Source organism: Artibeus jamaicensis, unplaced genomic scaffold (genome assembly GCF_021234435.1).
Source record: "Artibeus jamaicensis isolate MK-2021 breed Jamaican fruit bat unplaced genomic scaffold, CSHL_Jam_final scaffold_537, whole genome shotgun sequence".
NCBI classification, from domain to species: Eukaryota; Metazoa; Chordata; class Mammalia; order Chiroptera; family Phyllostomidae; genus Artibeus; species Artibeus jamaicensis.
Genome location: NW_026522047.1, coordinates 29930503 through 29938289, shown reverse-complemented (window position 1 = coordinate 29938289; position 7787 = coordinate 29930503).

The window sequence follows — 7787 nt, the reverse complement described above, 5'->3', positions numbered from 1 at the left end:
TCTGTGGCCTTAGGGCAATAAAAAACAAGAAAAATAACAGAGGCCCATAGGGTTAGAGAGAGACAGAGCATTGCATGGTCTTTCCCAGACGTAGAAGAGGAAGCTGACGAATTAATGTTGCACTGGAGGAAATCAGAGGCTCCTTAACAGCAAAATTATAAACTCTTAACACCTTCTGTGAAGAGTAATAAAGTATTTGTTGCAAGCAGTTTAGGAAAAACATGGTACACACCAAATAAGATCCATAGATTATAGTTCATTTTAAGATACATGTTGTATTTTTAAAGAAATATGTAATCTACCCCAGAAAAAATAATCTGGTTTGAACTATATCCGGCTACTGGCTGTTAAAACAATTATTTATGAATCTTTGTGAGAACAGGGAAGGTGAAAGGGGCACATCGAACAGAAATGTTAGCGTACTAGAGCGCTTACAGTTGCCTCAGTGTGAATTGTATTTAAATTAAGTATAAAGCAAAGTGCGCCACATGCTTCTCGATGCGGACTTTCAGATTAGCCTTTTGTAGCATTTCTAGCCTCTACAAATCCTTTTGTTCTACTTATAAAATCTCAGGTAAAATTCCCCTGGATGTTTTTTGTTTGGAAAGAATAAACCAGCCCCTTCTATTGAAGTCAAGAGTTTCATTCCCAAACTAGTGAAATCCATGTGAGCAGTACATTTAATAGGATATTGCCACAATAGGATGTGTCACTGATCTATTACACGTATATTTGGTGGCTAATAGGCCAAACTGTGAATATATATATATATATATATATATATATATAGTAAATGTATATTACATATTATATATACGTGTATGTACATATAATGCATATGCAATAAATTTATGTATTACATGTACTGAATCCAATGAGGCATTTATTTTTTTTATTTTTAATCTGTCATTTTGAATATGCAACCTATTTTTAAGTTGAAAAGTGTTTTCACTTATTTTTAAAATACAAGCCCTGGCTGGCATAGCTCAATGGATTGAGCGCAGGCCTGCGAACCACACAATCACAGTTCGATTTCCAGTCAGGGCACATGCCTGGATTGCAGGCCAGTTCCCAACAGGGGATGCATGAGAGGCAACCATACATTGATACTTCTCTTCTTCCTTTCCCCTCTAAAGATAAATAAATAAAATCTTTAAAAAAAACACAGACACATTTTAATTTTAAGAATTATCTATACTTTTCAAAATATAAAGCCTCAAAGTTAACAGAAAGTATAGGACATAAATATAATTTAGGTAGGAAAGTTTGAAGCAAGTTGTGATTCAAAAGGAATTAAGAATTGGAAACTAAAAGAGCTCTTTTTAATCATAAGAAAAGTGACAATTTGATGTTTCCTAAAATACACTATCACCAGAAAACTTCTATATACCAAGAGCTAATTTAATTTTTTGTGCAAGGCTTGCATTTCTGAATCTCACAGAGCTTCTTTCATAGTCCCTTGCTCTACATATGAATTGCTACAAAATGACGAAATAAAAAAGCTGCTATGCAATAAATTAGCAATTGTCACTCTAAACAGCTCACAGTTGCAGGCTGGGTATGTTCTTATGCTTTGCTAATAAAATCAAACTAAAATGTACATGTTTTGTTTCCTCTGTTTTTCCTTTTTTAAGTGGCTGTTAATTCTCATGCTTTGTATGGCTTGCTTTGTCTGATTGACAAAGAAATTAGCTACTCTGATGACCTTAGGTGAGGTTTAATTCCCAGGCATTTTTAATAAATCAGAGCTTCTAGGTATTAAGAAGAGACTAACACTGACATCCTATCCAATATTATCCTGTTACTAACATTTCCCAAGTACGACCCTTAAACCTTCTCTTATGTGTGTAACAGCATTCTCATACTCTTACCATACTCCATCGTGGCAAAAAATACTAGCTCAATTCTCATTTTCTGCAAAAACCTTTTTTTTTAATCAAATACCTGCATTCTCTAAGCTTTCAACAACCTCCAGAATCACCCTTTGCCCTCTCTCAGCAAACACATTTCAATTAGTTTCAGCTGACTCTAAACATAAAGAACTTCAGCATTTTATTTCCTTCAGTGTCAATGCCCTGGAAATATCTTCAAAGACCAGTTTTCTTGATAATAGATATTATTTTCATTATAGGCATTATATATCATCTTTTATATATTCTAAACATTTTCTACAGTAATGATGTCAGGAGATACACCCAGAAACATCTGAAAATTGCTTCACCATAAGGTGTGATATATTTAATTCTTTTCCTCAAAAGCACATTCTAGTAATTTCTCCCGTCTTCATCTTTCTACTTTAAATGTGGCCGAGAATACGGATTAGGTGGGCGTCGACTCATGTAAACACCATCTGACTTCTTAGAGGAAGAACGTTGGTAACTCAGAGCTTTTCCAGACCCGTTGCCACCGCTACAGATTCTGCAGGCTTCTTTCCAAATGCCCCGGGAGATGAGGAAAGGACCTTTCAGAGTACTACACTAAATTGTAAGATCAAACTGTCTTTCATTTTGGGTTTTCCTTTGGAATGAAAATAAACTGTCGAGCAGTGTGAAGTTCCACAGACAGCAGGATCTTGTTCTGCAGAAATGTGTCGCCATGTGGCATTTTTTATTCTAAGCAGGAGCGTCTCAGGCAAGTAGTTCCCCACTGTCCTCCGGAATGGGTTTCCTCCGCTCATGAGATTCTTATTTCATGGGTATTAGAACCTGCTGTGTTGGTTCAAACTTTGTAACCAGAGAAGAAATAGTAACCTTGGACGTTTTGCAATAAACTTTTCTCAGTTGATTTTACCAAAGTTTTACAAATTATCATTACTATGCTTTTAAGGTAACAACCAAGGATGAATCACAAAGTTACCATCTAGCCAACAGAAAGGAAAACAAAATGCAAATACTGTCAAAATGCTATCATCTTTAGCTCTTGCTTGTGCCCTCCATGAGATAAATAGTCCACCTGCCTGGAATAGGTGTTTTTCCGATGCTGCTTACCTGCAGCTAACCGCTTGTAGGAAAGGGAAAAAAGTTAATTTCATTCACCGAAGCTAGTTATTGTTGAAAGTAATCGCTACAGTAGAAAAAATACCTTTTGGACGTTTGCGTGTGTGTCGAGGGGGCAATGGCTATTGCTTTCTCACCAGGAATATAATTTCCTATCTGATCCATTCCCATGAAAGAGACAAAATAGCCTACATTACAGATCCAGCTAAGGAGTTACACCAAACTTCCCTTAAAAAGGGAATATTCCAAATCAAAGAACAGCCAAATATTATAAAGAGAAATCTAAGCTAAATATCATATCAAAGTATTCTGTGGAGGGTCTTTTGCTCCTTTTAAATACATGAATGTTTATTTTTCACAGATCTATGTATTCCTAGATTTCATTTTATAATCGATAGAAAAAACAATAGTCTTACCCATACTCCAATACTACCACTGTAGCTTCCTACAACCCCTATTAACCATATCCACAGCCCCAAGATGCTGTCAGCCACTGAAGAACATCCTTCTCATGAACATGTGTAATTAGACTTAAAAGGTATCCTACCATGAATCACCTCTTTTACTCAAAAGCGTGCCTGCTACATTGTTCAACTGCACCCCTGGGCGGAGCACAACCAGTTGGCAAGCCGGCACCTCTCTCCATCCTCTTAGGGACCACCATCCTTGATGAGAAAGCCACCCTGAGAGCAGACAACAATGAATTTTCGTGGGTATGCTGGCCGGCTCATTTGATAATGACTCATACCAGTGAACACATAACAACTGAAATAACTGAAAGGACTGCAATCCCAAAGCAGTCCGTTTTCATTGCCATCACAACCCCCCAGCAGCAGTCACAGCCGTGTCAGGCAGAGCCATCAGCAGAAGGAAGCAGGAAGGCGCTCCACGCCAGCACAGCTCTGAAAGGGAGTCTGTGGTATTTATCTCCAAATAAAAGATACTGATGTATAAGTAATCCCCCTCACTCAGTTTGACTTTCTGAAGTTTCACTTACCCGTGTTCAACTGACATCCTAAAATATTAAGCAGAAAATTCCAGAAATAAACCATTTGTAAGTTTTAAATTGTCCACAGTTCTGAGCAGGGTGGTGAAATTTTACGAGTTCTGCTCCGCCCCACCTGGGGCAGGTCGGCACCTAGTCTAGGCTCTCCAGGTTGTAGACCTCCCCGCCTGGTAGTTGGGGAGCCTTTTCTGTTGTCAGACTGGTTGTCCCTATCACAGCGCTTCTGTTCAAGCAACACTTACTTTACCTAATAATGACCCCAGAGCACAAGAGTGGAGATGACAGCAGTTTGGGTGTGCTAAAGAGAAGCCATAAAACGATTTCTTTAGACGAGAAGGTAGAAGTGCTCGCCTTAATAGGAACAACTGTTGTAAGTTGAGATTGCCAAGATCTATGGTAAAAACAAATCTATCCCTGGAATTTCCCACTTTATGAGTTAAAGTTTATCATAGGCGTGAGTGTACGGGAGAAAACATAGTGCTGTATGGAAAGGATTCCATAGGACCTGTGGTTTCAGGCACCTACTGCAGGTCTTGGGATGCAACCCTCACGGATAAATGGGTGAGGGGAGAACTACTGTAGTGTTGAACTGAAGGTCCAGAAAAATTTTAAAGTGAATTTGCATTCTAAATAACAAAGTTTATTGAGTGTCACATTTTTTATAGATTATAGATTGCACTGATGTGTTTATAATAATGTACCATTATTTGAGAATCAGCTATAAGTTATCTGTAGAAATTCTTATATGTTTGAACTGTTTACTTTTTGAAGTATGCATGTCTTATTTCATAGAGTTAAGACAACAGTGATCTGAAACACAATTTCAAATCTAATTTTACTTTCATTTCTCCATAAAATAATGAAACTATTATTTTGGTTAAACTTATAACTAAACTATTGAAAATAATATAATATATTATATATTATATATATAAGTATATATACATATACTTGTATATATATAAGTATATATATGTGTGTGTGTGAATATATATGAGTGCTTCCCACGTGTTAGGCATGTTTTAAGTGATTTTACTGTGTAGTTCATTTAACACAAGCATCGTTTAAGATGGGTCCTATTATTACCTTCACTTTTCATAAGAGGAAATTGTGGCACAGAGACAGTAACTGGCCCAAGGTTATCTAAGTGGTAAAAGATAGAGCCAAGATTTAAACCCTGAGCAGTCTGGCTCCAGCATCCACTCCTAAAGTCTTCCATACAATGCATCTTTACCTTACTGCTTTTCCAGGTTAACTTTCCCAATTCAAAAGTGTTGGAAACACAAGTATAAAAATGCACTAGATTTTGCTTGCTTCTTTGTTTTGTTGTTTAGCTTCCTGTTAAAGGTGAGATCATATAGTGTTTTTCTTTCAACTCCTGGCTTATTTCACTCAGCATAATGCTAAATAAAATTTAAAAATAAATAAACAAACATGATATATAAAAAAATGCACTCGATTTAATATCATCTCTTCATCAATCAGCAGTATGGCTACCTACCCGTGTATGTGGATTAATGCTTTGGAAGAGTAAGTGGCAACACAGGTAACTATTTTATGACTCCAGCACTGGGAAGTACATGTACTCCAATATGCTTTTCACTAAAGCTTGAAATTACATTGGTTACAATCCAGTCATCTTTACCTTGCTAATTTCATTTGAATGAATTGGAGATTACTTTGTCTAATTTATCCTTTTAAAATGGGAACATTTTCAAATGGGAACTTTTTCCTGATACCTGGGACTTCAGCCAGGAAAACCTTAAGACTAGGACTGTGGCAATAGCCCCAGACTGGTGTTCTGCAGCAGTCTTCACTCACATATCTGGTGATTAACACCACTGCTGTTTGAGATCTCAGAGAAGGATGCTGATTAGATCACCAGTTAGGGCTGCTATGCGGGTGTGCGATGTGGGCAGTTGCACAGGGCCCCTTATGCAGAAGGGTTTCTGGTTTGGTTTAATTTTCTGCCATTGCTGTCTTTAAACTCCTGTAATTTTATCTGTGAGTTTGTGTTTCAGCAGTAAATCAATAGAGCATGTCTTATGTGTAGGGGTTCTGACTGAGCCTCTCCACAGTATACCTCAGTGTTTATGATGCTTCATGAGTTCAGGAATCTAGTGGACCATGTTGTGTGGGAGCTTAGTGAGACTCAAAGCAGGTTCAGGATCATTTTACACCCACAGCTGAGTGATGGAGATGGGGACAGGGTGCTGACAGCCCCAGGAGACCATGCTTTTTCCTTTGAACCATAATACGTTTCCAAAGCAAGAAGGCAATGCCATTCTAAGACATGTGGATTAGCTAAGAAACTTATCACATCTGTTCTTACTCATGGCACTTCCCTGTAATATTAGACTAAAAATGATGGCGTAGAAGAAAAGAAAAAGATGGAGAAGTGCACAGTTTCTTTCTCTTTCCTTGCACATCAGTAAGCTGAAAGTAGAGAGTGTTGGTTGAATGTATGTGCTCCAGGAAGTGGAACAAAAGTCACTGGGAGTGTTTTGTGCAGAGTTTCCATTCAGTGCTCGCACATACGAGTTCAGTGCGCTTACGTTTGCACTTAAAATCGGCATGGCACAGTATAAAGATGACCGGCAAAAGTCATCGTAATAATTTAAATTTTAAATGTTTTTTATGGAATTTTCTCAGAAAAATAAAAATCGACCTGCCTTTTGATCCAGCAATTCCACTGCTAGGATTATATCCTAAGAACCCCAAAACATCAATTTCAAAGAACCTCTGCACCATGATGTTCATAGCAGCACAATTTACAATAGCCAAGACCTGGAAGTAACCTAGGTGCCTGTCAGTAAATGAATGGATCAAAAAATTGTGGTACATATACACAATGGAATTCTACACAGCAGAGAGAAAGAAGGAGCTACTACCCTTTGCAACAACACGGATGGAACTGGAAAGCATTATGCTGAGTGAAATAAGCCAGGTGTTGAAGGACAAATACCATATGATCTCACCTTTAACAGGAAGCTAAACAACAAAACAGACAAGCAAGCAAAATAAAAACAAAGACACTGAAATAGAGAATAGGGGGACAGTGACCAGAAAAGAGAGGGGAGGGAATTTAAGGGGAAAAAAGGGGAGGGATTTAGAGGAACAAGTATAAAGGACACAGGGACAATAACTAAGGGGGGTGGAAATGGGAGGGAGGTGGGGTGCATGGGGGAGGGGCGGGCTGGGATGGGAGAAATAGACAAAAAACTGTACTTGAAAAATAACTAAATAAAATTTTTTTAAGTTTTTTTTTTACTTAGGACATTAAATAGAATGTATAAAATGCCATGATAAATCCAAAAGAAGGCTCACAGAGAAAAGAAAAAGCTTTGAAGTTTAGTATTTTAATCACATTTCCCCCTGCTCTTTGGACAAGGGACCCCACATTTTCATTTCTGTATTGTGCTGCACAAATTATGTAGCCAGATCTCACACTTGCACATGTTCTCTCCATTATATTTAATTTTATGAAACATTTCTTATCATAATAGCAGCCCTATGTGCTTTGTCCCTTTCTTCTGACAATGTACCGAATTGTGCTAAAGAGCAGTGAGGTGCAATGGTGAAAAACACTGTCTCCATTCTTTGGCTCTTCCTCTTTTCTTCCAGTCTCTTCTGGGAGGGGGGAGGCACGAGACGGCACTGGAGTTGATGTGGAATATACCCACCCCTTTCAAATGCCCTACTTTTAAACATTTTATATATTTCAGGACTCCCCACTGCTCCCCGTGAGATTTGGATTTCTATGAACCAGAGCCAGGAATCAATTC